At 42.9% G+C, this 12661-nt stretch overlaps 1 long non-coding RNA gene across 1 annotated transcript in view; it reads right to left on the reverse strand.

Annotated features, from left to right (window-relative positions):
• Window positions 1–854: 854 nt before the first annotated feature.
• The window catches only part of LOC137376083 (uncharacterized), a 95904-nt gene continuing 84097 nt past the window's right edge, over window positions 855–12661 (reverse strand). Inside the window, exon 3 of the long non-coding RNA XR_010976130.1 lies at window positions 855–5562. This is a non-coding gene — a long non-coding RNA (uncharacterized lncRNA). The remainder of the gene's footprint in view (window positions 5563–12661) is intronic.

A 12661-nucleotide genomic window follows, 5' to 3' on the forward strand; every position in this document is an offset into this window, starting at 1 on the left:
CAGATTATTGTGAGCAAGTGCCGCTTGATAGCACTGTTGACAACACCTTCCATCACTTTGCTGATGATCGAGGGCAGACTGATAGGGAAGTAATTGGCCGGGTTGGACTTGTCCTGCTTTTTGCGAACAGGACATACCTGGGCAATTTTCCATATTGCTGGGTAGATGCCAGTGTTGTAGCTGTACTGGAACAGCTTGGCTCGGGGTGCGGCAAGTTCTGGAGCACAGGTCTTCAGTACTATTGCCAGAATGTTGTCAGGGCCCATAGCCTTTGCAGTATCCAGTGTCTTCAGATGTTTCTTGATATCACGTGGAGTGAATCGGATTGGCTGAAGACTGGCATCTGTGATGCTGGGACCTCAGGAGGAGGCCGAGATTAATGTGACTAAAAAGATAGTGTAGTAATGGAAAACAGTTAGAAAATGTCATGCAATAGAAAATTGTGCTTTATAATGTCTTCATAAATTGAGGAAAGGTGGATGAGAGCATCCTTCAATTTCTCTTTCATTGGTAAGGACTGTGCAGTACATGGGTATATGCTTATGAATGGAAACTTGATTCCAATTAATTTCATTGTTAAAATGAAACAGACTTTGAATTGTGCTCTTGTAAAAAGTAAATGAAAAGTTGGCTCTATTATTGCTGATGTCTTTTGGGTTGAAAATGGGCTGTTATTAATGAGCTTGTTAAAATTTCTGTATGAAATTGCTGTATTGTTAAAGAGCAGCCAGAGTAATTTGAACTGAGCACATTAGCAATATTGTCATTAATCTCACAATCATTTTACCTTTCTTACATGTAATCTTAAAATTTCAAAAGGTTTCTCTTGTTTGAACATCTTTTATTAGAGTTGCATTAAAGGAAAGACTAGCATTTATATAATACTTTGTCACATCTCTCAGAAGGTCAGGTTGCTTCCCGTACAGTGATTTGCTCTGAAGTGCCATGACTATTGATTTTATTGGTTGAAATGTTTTCATTGCAGTTGCAGTTGCACAGTTCACTGAGTAAATGTGACAAAAGCTTTTGAAGTTTCCTGCAATGGCCCTTCTTGTTGCTACTACACACTTGCTTAGCTTGTAAGTTGGTTCTGCATTACCAGATATATGAAGATAAAATTTTACAAACATGTATTCATGGATCAGAGTGTGAGCGTCATCTGAGGACCAGGATGTTCTGGCCATTAATTTTAAGTTAATTTTAATTGGCAGCAGGCCATTTAGGACTGAGATGAGGAGGAATTTCTTCACTCAGAGGGTTGTGAATCTTTGGAATTCTCCACCCAGAGGGCTGTGGAGGCTCAGTCATTGAGTATGTTCAAGACAGAGATCGATAGATTTCTACATATTACAGCTATCAAGGAATATGAGGATTGTGCAGGAAAATGGCATTGAGGTAGACAATCAGCCACGATCTAGTTGAATGGTGGAGCAGGTTTGAGGGGCTGAATGGCCTACTCCTGCTCCTATTTCCTATGTCCTGTGAGGGCCACTGACTTCCTCATTCGAATTGCAGAGACTAACATCAAGCTGCACCGGGGCACCGATTCACAGAGGGTTTGGGAACATTTTACATCTATAAAGTGCCTGTCACATTCTGAAGATGTCCTAACATGCTCTACAGGCAGAAGACACGTTGCAGGGGGTTGTGTTGAGATTTAATTTACGGCCTGTACAGTTCTAAATTCTACTGACTTAATCTGCTGTCAAATCCACACACGTACAATCGGAAAACGGTTTGTTTGCAGTGCGTGACATAAAAATAATTGACAAGGTGACCAGCGATCAGCAATTACTCCTCTGTAGGTGTCCTTTCACTGGGGCCTTGTGCATTTTCACAGCTTACAGCATCCTAACAGACAAGTGTCGTCACATCGTTATACAGGCAATGCATAAAATCCAGCCTCTCCTCCAACAGTAAAGCCTAGAAATATTGTTTCTTATGTATTCTGTAGAAAAAATGCTTTGAACTCTCTACAATTGTGAATGCATGTACAAAATCTGCCACAAAATGATTACGAATGAAAAGGAAACTTTTCCATGAATAACATTCAGAAGATATTGCATTATGGAACAACAAAAATAAACAACTTCCAAAGTGTTTACAGCCAGTGAAATATAGTCATTGCTGTAGAGTAGGAAATACGGCAATCTAATTGTGCACAGCAAGCTCCCACAACTAGCAGTGTGATAATAACCTGATATTCAGTTTTAGTGATGTTGGTTGAGGGATAAATACTGGGAGAACTTCTTGTTCTTCTTCAAAATAGCACAACAGGATTTGAAAGGCAGGCAGACCTTGGATTCGTATCTCATCTGAATGTCAGTATCTCCCTCAGCACTGCACTGCAGTATCAGCCCAAAGTTTGTAATCAGGTCTGTGCAGGGGATTTGAAGCCACCACTTTCTGACAATAGTTACACTGCGCCCCAGCTGACACCACACAATGCAATTCTGTTATATTATTTACTGAACATCTTTTATAAGCAGTTTCACAGCAGCCATGGTCTTGATCGGTAAAATGCATTTGGGTTATTTAGCTTGACATGATCCTGCCAGTGATGTGGCGATGGATTAAATGCTCATTCTGTGTATTGTCAGAATAAGGAACAGTGTATGGATAAGCCAGTAGGTAGAGGAGGGTTTGTGCAGAATATGTTAAGCACTCTACCTTGCTCCCTCTCCCCTTTCCTTCAAAAGCTTCGTGAAAGCTCTCACCTATTTAATCTCTCTTCCTTTATTTGGTCTCATCCTCTTCTTGTCAAATGCTCTGAGATGTTTTTCTGAGTGGCACTATATAAGTTCAAATTGCTTTTGTTATATCAAGAATCAATTTGAAGCTTTTGACTAGTTTAAATGTATATTTGGCTGTAACAGAATACCGTAAGCCATTAAGCTAACCAGAGAAGGAAGGCCCCAGTTTCAATCCCAGCCTATGCTGAATAGGCTGAACTCAGCCAAGGTAATGATACAAAAGCCACAATTGGTTTCAATGTTCAGGGTTTGGAAAGGGAAGGTGGGAAAGGTTCTTTCTCCTGTTCACCCTTCTTATAACCACATCTGTATTGATACTGGAACAGGAGAGAGGACAGAGTTAGGAATTGTTGTTGTGCTCTTCATAGGGAGTAACTCGCTGGTCTTTGATGTAAAAACTTGCACATAAAACTAGCCACTTGCATGAGGTACCAGAGGGACCATGTCCCAATAAGAATCTTTCAAAAGAAAGGGAGGAGAGAAAAACAAATGGACCAAGATGTTATAAAATAGTCCTAGAATCTTACAGTGCAGAAGGAGACCATTCGGTCCATCATACCTGTGCCGGCTCTTTTGAAAGAGCTATCCAATTAGTACCACACCTGCGTAAAAGAAATGTCTCCTCATCTCCCTCTGATTCTTAATATTGATGACCAGATGCTTCATTTAGTTAAGGATGCGAACATTATCTGGGCTACCTCCTGAAATGCTCACTGCCTGGAAAAATGAACTCATTAATCTAATCTCAAGCTATGTTTCTTGTCACTAAACCCTGCACTTTTCAGAGACTAAACACAATAGGAACAAATTACCCATAAAGTTCCACAACAAAAGATTCTACTTTGACCCCTGGAAGAAATGGAAAGGTGCTGACATTTTAAACAAAAGAGAAAAGATGGAACTTCATTATTAATTAGTCTTTTTGCAGTGATGTCAGCTCATTGATGAATATTTCAGGACCTATTGACTGCAGAAGAGAGCTGTTGCAGACCTCTCCATTCACAGAAGCTGCTAAGTCGCATCGAGTTATACAGAAGCCTCATCAATGATACATTCTCCTGTTGTGGCACAATACCATTCCTTGTTCTAGGCTTTCATTAATATTGAGTCCACTCAATGATACTGAAAACCAATCTGCCCGGCTCAGTGACAATTGAGGTCAGCCATAGCTGACTCACTGCTGGAAACTTCTTTGAATTTTAATGCAAATGTAATGAACCCTCAACAACATTTTTTATTCTTAGTCTTAACATGTGATAGATCTAGCTGTTATTAATCTCTATTACCCACACCTTTAGCACATTTGGTGTGCTGTGCAATAATGTGTGATTGGTGAAGGAACATTACAGTAAAGAAAAGTACAAAACATTGGCTGTTTGCATACCCATATTTGACGGTTATGTACAATACAATTGGGAATGACTCAATGTCACATCAGACTGGCTTCCTTCTGCTTTGTTTCTTTCCAGTACGATACCACTGCGGTAAGGTTCCCAGGTAAAGTTAGGGGACGTTTGCTCAGAAGCTGCATTTGCAACTTTGACTGTCTGTTCAGGAATGTGCCTTGGTGTTGAAGAAAGGCTGACGTGGGTACATCATGCAATTACATACTGCTCTGTAAGAGATTGGTCCATCAATACCAGAATAAAATGGCAGTTCCTGGTGTCAAATGTTGGTACTTGTTTGTCTCCGCTGACATTTTGCCTCTTGTGGCTTGGTTAGAAACCACAGTTAATGATGGGTTTCTGAGCCACCTGCAGCCTTGTTGCTGATATAGGAAGACTTTTAACACTAGGAGTTATGTCAATGCTGTTATGTCAATGGGCCTTTAAAAGATTACAATCAATATCTAAGGAAGCAAAAGAATGGCAGTTTATTGACAACAATAGTGGAAAACAAAATAAATTCCTTTTAGCAATCTATAAAGTCAATGTTTTGTTAAAGATCAAAGGATATTTCAAGGGTTAAACTGGATAAAAATATTTAGCACGGGTGGGGGATCCGAAGATGGCAGATTTAATTGCTCCATCTCTTTCTATTAATCATTCTTCAGATGTGGGAGCCTCTGACAAGGCTGGCATATATTGTGAATCCTAGTTGCCTTGAGAAGTTGCTGTTAGGAAGGAAGTTCTAGCAATTTGACTCAGTGACGATGTGTGATTTGGAGATGATGGTTTATCTATACAACTGCTGTTCTCCTCCTGCTAGGTGCTGGTTTCACAGATGATGACAAAGGAGCCTTGACATGTTGCTGCAGTGCATCCTGTAGATAGGACACACTGCAGCTACAGTGCACTAGTGGTGGAAGGGATAGATATTTAAGGTCGTGGATCAGGTACCGATCAAGGAGAATGTTGTGTATTCCATGACACTCCTGACTTGTATGTTGTCGATGGCAGAGAGGCTTTGGCGTAATCAGGAACTGAGCCACTCACTGCAGAATACCCAGATTTCTGACTATGCAATTTCTGTGCCTAATCCAGTTGAGTTTCTAGCCAATGATATTCCCCAGGATGTTGATGCTGTGGGTTCAGCGATGGTAATGCCATTAAACATCAAGGGGTGATGGTTACATATTTTCTTGTTGGAGATGGTCATTGCCTGGCAATTGTGTGGTAGGAATGTTATTTGCCACCTATCAGCCCAAGATCCGAACCTTGTTATGTGTTTTCCTCCTGATTCCCATTGACAACGGTTTTGCTAGGGCTCTTTGATGCCACGCTCAGTCAAATGCTGCCTTGATGTCAAGGGCAGTCAATCTCACCTGACCAAGTATAACCCCAGCAGTTGCCATTCCAGAGGACAGTGTCTAGAGAGCAGGAGGGAGGGATGAACAAAAGGCCACAGTTAGAGGAATGAAAATTTCAGGGAGATTCAGAGGACTAATCATTGATACTGATTGCTTCATCTGCCAAAAACAAAGAATGCTCAACTGAGCCGTAAAAAAAATACAATAGGAAAACATTTCACATTCCTGGCCAAGGCAGCTGGCAATTGAAGACTTTCCATTGTGGGAATGGAACATTTTTTACTCATTTAAGTTTACTCATTAATATTTTGAAGGTTACTCAGGTCTCCGTTGGTAGCTGAAACCACATTGCAGAGCTTTAGAAACTTTGAGCAGAACCTAACACACTCCATGGAGATAAAGCTTCACTCTGAAAGTGATGGAGGAGATTAAGGAATAGAACACATACAGAGTGAGGTGTCTTTCGATCCTCTGTAATTCTGTGAAGAAGCTTGTTTTGGCATATTTTCAGCTCACATACTGAAGTAAACATGAACATTACTGTAATTATCCTTGATGGATTCTAGGAATTGGCAGATAATTCAAGAGCCCTCAAATCTTAGCCCTACCCACAGAACACTCAACACAGGAATAAAGACGAGTACATTTTAACATAGAGACATTGGGCTGGATTTTATCTTGGTGATGGGGGTCCTGGCGTCAGACCAGATGGCGGGGGTGCCAACCCGCCTCAGTCCTTATTTGGACGACTGGTAATTAACTGTCCGCCATCAGGGATGCCATCCTCTTTAAAGGACAAGATCCCACCCAAGAGGTGCCAGCCAATCAGAGTGCCCACAGCTCAGCAGTCCCAGCAGAACCACTGGGAGTAATGGCCACTGCTTGAACTGCAGGAGGCCCAGGACCAGGAGCAGCACTGGAGCTTCAGAGAGCAGGTAAGTGGGGTGGGCTCACCATGGCCAGACAGACTATGGCAAGGGGTTGGAGGGGGCGTTATTGAGGGTGGGGGGGATATTAGTGCAGTGGTGGCCTTTGCCATTGGGGGCCCTTCGTGCCCAAGCAGGAGGACCGCACTCCACACCCCCATTTGCAGGGAGGCTGCCTGGTTTTACTGGGTGGCCTCCCCATGTGGCAGGGGGCCCCACTTCGCTGGTAAAATGCAGCAATGATGGGGACAGGCCCTTAAATGACCTTCCCGCCTCTGACAAAATTGAATGGTGTTGGGAAAATGACAGGCACTCTATCCTCCATCTTCCATCGTTGCTTAATGGGCCCCCCCTCACCATCCTGCCCATCCCTGGAAAACTGATAAAATTCAGTCCATTGTATAATTTTCTTCACTAAGAGAGCACACAGTCCTTCTGAGATCCTGGACTGGTTTCAAGTGCCTGAGGGGGTCAGAGGAGAATTTTCCAGAGGATTTTTTCCCCTCCTTACTGGCCCTGTGGATTTTCTTCCAGTCTGTTTTGACCTCTTCCAGCAGATTAGCTGCCTGCGAAGGGGTGGGAAAAGCCTAATTGTGATACTCCTGCATCATTCGTGTGGGGCAAGCTTGATGATCAGCTGCTCTTTTCCAGCTCCGTCACTTTCATATGGTCATGTGTAAAGAAATGATATGAAATCCAAATAGCAAAAGAAACTGGAATGAGGCAGTTCCTGGCACAATTCCTTCTGTGCAAAATTCAGGACGATATTTGGGGCAGCTGAGAACAGTCTCAATCTCGGGAATGTTATACCTGTTGCAATAAAATACTCACTTAAAGCACAATTTTAGTTCTAAGTATTTGAATATTTGAGGAGAGATTTTTCACATCAGCTCTCCTGAGGAACACACTGGGCCACATATTGGGAAATGACACACCAGCCCTGATGACACAAAAATTGGCTGTGTAGTTGATAGTGAAGAGGATAGCTGTAGATTCTAGAATGATATCGATAGTTTGGTTGAGTGGGCAGAAAAGTGGCAAATGGAATTCAATCCGGAGAATTGTGAGGTAATGCATTTGGGAGGGCAAATAAAGCGAGGGAATACACAATAAACGGGAGGATATTGAGAGGCGTGAAAGAAGTGAGAGACCTTGGAGTGCATGTCCACAGGTCCCTGAAGGTGGCAGGACAGGTAGATAGAGTGGTGAAGAAGGCATATGGAATGTTTTCCTTTATTGGCTGAGGTATAGAATACAAAAGCAGGGATGTAATGCTGGAAATGTATAAAATGCTGGTTAGGCCACAGCTGGAGTATTGCATACAGTTCTGGTCACCACATTACAGGAAGGATATAATTGCTCTGGAGAGAGTACAGAGGAGATTTACAAGAATGTTGCCAGGGCTTGAAAGTTGCAGCTATGAGGAAAGATTGGATCGGCTAGGGTTGTTTTCCTTAGAACAGAGGAGGCTGAGGGGTGACTTAATTGAGGTGTACGACATTATGAGGGGCCTAGATAGAGTAGACAGGAAAGACCTGTTTCCCCTAGCGGAGAGGTCAATTATCAGGGGGCACAGATTTAAGGTGATTGGTAGAAGGATTAGATGACAAAAGACTTTTTCACCCAGAGGGTGGAGGATGTCTAGAATTCACTGCCTGGTGGCAGAAACCCTCAACTCATTTAAAAGGTACCTGGACATGCACCTGAAGTGCTGTAACCTGCAAGGCTACGGACCAGGTGCTGGATGGTGGGATTAGATTGGGCAGCTAGTTTTTTCAGCCAGCGCAGACACGATGGGCTGAATGGCCACCTTCTGTGCCATAATCTTTCTATGGTTCTGTGGTTCTAACAACAACAACTTGTATTTATATAGCACCTTTTATGTAATAAAATGTACCAAGGAGCTTCACATGAGCATTACAAAGCAAAAATATGAGACCAAACCGCATAACTGGAGTATTGAACTTAAATAAAGCCAATGAGGTATGAGTTGGCTAAGGTAGATTGGGAAATTAAATGAAAAGATATGATGGTAAACAGCAATGGCAAAAATATTTCATAATTCTCAAAACATATACAGTCCATTGAGAAATAAAAACTCCAGAAAAAAAGAAATCCATCTTTGGCAAACTAAAGTGGTTAAGGATAGTCTTAGATTAAAAGAAGAGGTTTATAATATTGCCAAGGCTGAGGATTGGGAGGATTTTCAATACCAGCAAAGGGTGATTGTCACGAATAGATGAGAACCCACTGTAAATTATGTTTTGTGCATTTCAGTATTAATATCACCCACCATTTTATGCATCATGTTTAAATTTTTGCTTCTATGTTCTGATTGTCAAAATGGAGAAGAGGTCAGGTGGGACAGCAACTTGAAAAGGGTCTAGTTTTAGGACCCAGGAAACCCCTATCCAACCTGCCTGGATTTGAAACTGTAACAATTTGAGGGTGTAGTTGCTTTTTGATCAGATTTAGCTGAGCTGCTTGCTGCTGCAGACTTCTCCCTGAGACCTCCCTGCAAGAAGCAAAACTGCCTTCAAGCTGCATTAACCTCTCTCTAAGGCCTTTTCAACAAAAAAAATTAAAAAGAAGTCAGACTTTGAAAAATCCAGCAAGAAAAAATCAACAAGAAGACAAGCTGCAAAAACAACAGGAAAGTCTGATTTCTACCAGTTTCCTCTCCGTCCAAAAGCAGGTGACTTCAGCAATTAAGCCATCTGGTTCACTAATGTTCTTTAGGAAAGGAAATCTACTGTCCTTACCTGGTCTGGCCTACATGTGACTCCAGACCCACAGCAATGTGGTTGACTCTTAACTGCCCTCTGAACTCGTCTAGCAAGACACTCAGTTGTCAATTAGCGATGGGCAATAAATGCTGGCCTTGTCAGTGATGCCCACATCCTAAAACAGATTGTTGTTGGGAAAGTGCTGGAGTTTATTATTAAAGCAATCTTAACACTGTACTTAGAAAATCATAGTATGATCAGGCAGAGTCAACATGGTTTTACGAAGGAAAACTATACATTCCTTCAAAGCACAAAAACCCAAAAGTAAAGGTAGTTAATCGTGGGTAACAAAGGAAGTTAAGGATTGTATAGGATTAAAAGAAAAGGCCTATAAAGTTGACAGAAATAGTAGTAAACCTGAGGATTGGGAGGATTTTAGAATACAGCAAAGGAGGACCAAGAAACTGATAAAGAAAGGGAGACTAGAATATGAATAGAATAGCAAAAAATAGCCTTCCCCCAATTTAGGACTTCAACCTGAGGACCAGTCCTATCCTTTTCCATAACTATCTTGAAGCTAATAGAGTTATGGTCACTGGTCCCAAAGTGCTCCCCCACTGACACATCAACCAGCTGCCCATCCTCACTTCCTAAGAGGAGGTCGATTGTGGCCCCTTCTCTAGTAGGGCCATCCACATGCTGCTTCAGAAAACTATCCTGGACACACTTACTAAATTCTTCCCCATCTGATCCCTTAGCACTAAGGCAGTCCCAGTCAATATTAGGGAAGTTAAAATCACCTACTATTACAACCCTATAATTCCTACACCTGTCTGTGATTTCCCTACATATATGCTCCTCCACTTCCCTCTGACTATTGGGGGGCCTATAGTATAATCCCATCAAAGTGATCACCCCTTTCTTATTTCTAAGTTCTACCCATATGGCCTCGCTGGACATTCCCCCCGGGATATCCTCTCTAAGTACTGCTGTGATGTCCTCCCTAATCAATAGTGCAACTCCCCCTCCTCTCTTACCTCCACCTCTGTCACGCCGGAAAGATCGGTACCCCGGAACATTGAGCTGCCAGTCCTGCCCATCCCTCAACCACGCTTCCGTAATAGCTATAATATCACAATCCCATGTACCGATCCATGCTCTGAGTTCATCTGCCTTACCTGTAAGGCTTCTTTCATTAAAGTAAATGCAGTTTAGCCTATCAGACCTTCCACACTCCCTGTCCTGCCCTTGCCCAGCCTGTCTACTGGACTTGCTTGCTTTAACCTCGACATTTGTCTCAACTATCTCATCGGAGAGACTACTACTTCAAGTCCCACCCCCCTGCAAGACTAGTTTAAACCCTCCCGAGTAGTACTAGCAAACCTCCCCGCAAGGATATTGGTTCCCTTCCAGTTTAGATGCAACCCGTCCTTCTTGTACAGGTCACCTCTGCATCAGAAGAGATCCCAATGATCCAAGTAGCTGAAGCCCTCCCTCCTACACCAGCTCTTCAGCCACGCATTCATTTGCCTAATCCTCCTATTCCTACCATCACTAGTACGTGGCACAGGGAGTAATCCTGAGATTACAACCCTAGAGGTCCTGCTTTTTAACCATCTGCCTAACTCCCTATATTCACTTTGCAGGACCTCATCTCTCTTCCTGCCTATGTCGTTAGTACCAATATGGACCACGACCTCTGGCTGCTCACCCTCCCCTTTCAGAATGTCATGCAGCTATTCCGAGACATCCTTGACCCAAGCACCAGGGAGGCAACATACCATCCTGGAGTCTCCCAGAATTAGAGTTCCAAGGGCTTAGGGGGAATGAGGAATTGAAGGAACTTAGTAATAGTAGGAAGGTTGTTTTGGAGAAATTAATGGGGCTGAAGGTTGATATTCTACATCCCAGAGTGTTGAAAGAGGTAGCCCTGGAGACAGTGGATTCATTGCTGATCATCTTCCAAAATTCTATAGATTCTGGCACGTTTCCTGCAGATTGGAAGGTCGCAAATGTCACCACACTATTTAAGAAGGGAAGGAGAGAGAAAACAGGGAACTACAGTCATTGGGAAAATGCTAGAATCTATTCTAAAGGATGTGATAAATGGACACTTGGATAATAATGATCTGATTGGGCACAGTCAACATGGATTTGTGAATGGGAAATCATGTTTGACGAACCAGTTGGAGTTTTTTGAGGATGTTGCTAACAGAATTGATCAAGGAGAGTCAGTGGACGTGGTATACTTTGATTTTCAGAAGGCTTTTGATAAAGTCCCCCACAGGAGATTGGTTAGCAAAATTACAGCACAGTTTGTATGATATATAAATGATTTGGAGGAAAATGTAACTGGTCTGATTAGTAAGTTTGCGGACGACACAAAGGTTGGTGGAGTTGCGGATAGTGATGAGGATTGTTAGAGGATACAGCAGGATATAGATCGGTTGGAGACTTGGGCGAAGAAATGTGAGGTAATGCATTTTGGAAGATCTAATACAGGTGGGAAGTATACAGTAAATGGCAGAACCCTTAGGAGTATTGACAGGCAGAGAGATCTGGGCCTACAGGTCCACAGGTCACTGAAAGTGACAATGCAGGTGGATAAGGTAGTCAAGAAGGCATATGGCATGCTTGCCTTCATCGGTCGGGGCATAGAGTATAAAAATTGGCAAGTCATGCTGCAGCTGTACAGAACTCTAGTTAGGCCACACTTAGAATATTGCGTGCAATTCTGCTCGCCACACTACCAGAAGGACGTGGAGGATTTGAAGAGGGTACAGAAGAGGTTTACCAGGATGTTGCCTGGTCTGGAGGGTATTAGCTATGAGGAGAGGTTGGATAAACTCGGATTGTTTTCACTGGAACGACGGAGGTGGAGGGGCGACATGATAGAGGTTTACAAAGTTATGAGTGGCACATGGAGTGACAGAGTGGATAGTCAGAAGCTTTTTCCCAGGGTGGAAGAGTCAGTTTCTAGGGGACATAGGTTTAAGGTGCGAGGGGCAAAGTTTAGAGGGGATGTGCGAGGCAAGTTTTTTACACAGAGGGTGGTGAGTGCCTGGAACTTGCTGCCAGGGGAGGTGGTGGAAGCAGGTACGATAATGACGTTTAAGAGGCATCTTGAAAAATACATGAATAGGATGGGAATAGAAGGATACGGACCCTGGAAGTGCAGAAGGTTTTAGTTTAGACAGGCATCAAGATCAGCCCAGGCTTGGAGGGCCGAATGGCTCTGTTCCTGTGCTGTACTGTTCTTTGTTCTTTATGGGATAGGAGGTAATATACTGGCATGGATTAAGGATTGGTTAACATGCAGAAAACAGTGAGTCGGAAGAAACGGATCATTCTCGCATTGGCAGGCTGTGACTAGTGGGGTACCGCAGGGATCAGTGCTTGGGACCCAGCTGCTCACAATATATATCAATGATTTGAATGTGGGGACCAAATGTAATATTTCCAAGTTCGCGGATGACACAAAACTAGATGGGAATGTCTGTTGTGAAA

Source organism: Heterodontus francisci, chromosome 12 (assembly GCF_036365525.1).
Source record: "Heterodontus francisci isolate sHetFra1 chromosome 12, sHetFra1.hap1, whole genome shotgun sequence".
NCBI classification, from domain to species: Eukaryota; Metazoa; Chordata; class Chondrichthyes; order Heterodontiformes; family Heterodontidae; genus Heterodontus; species Heterodontus francisci.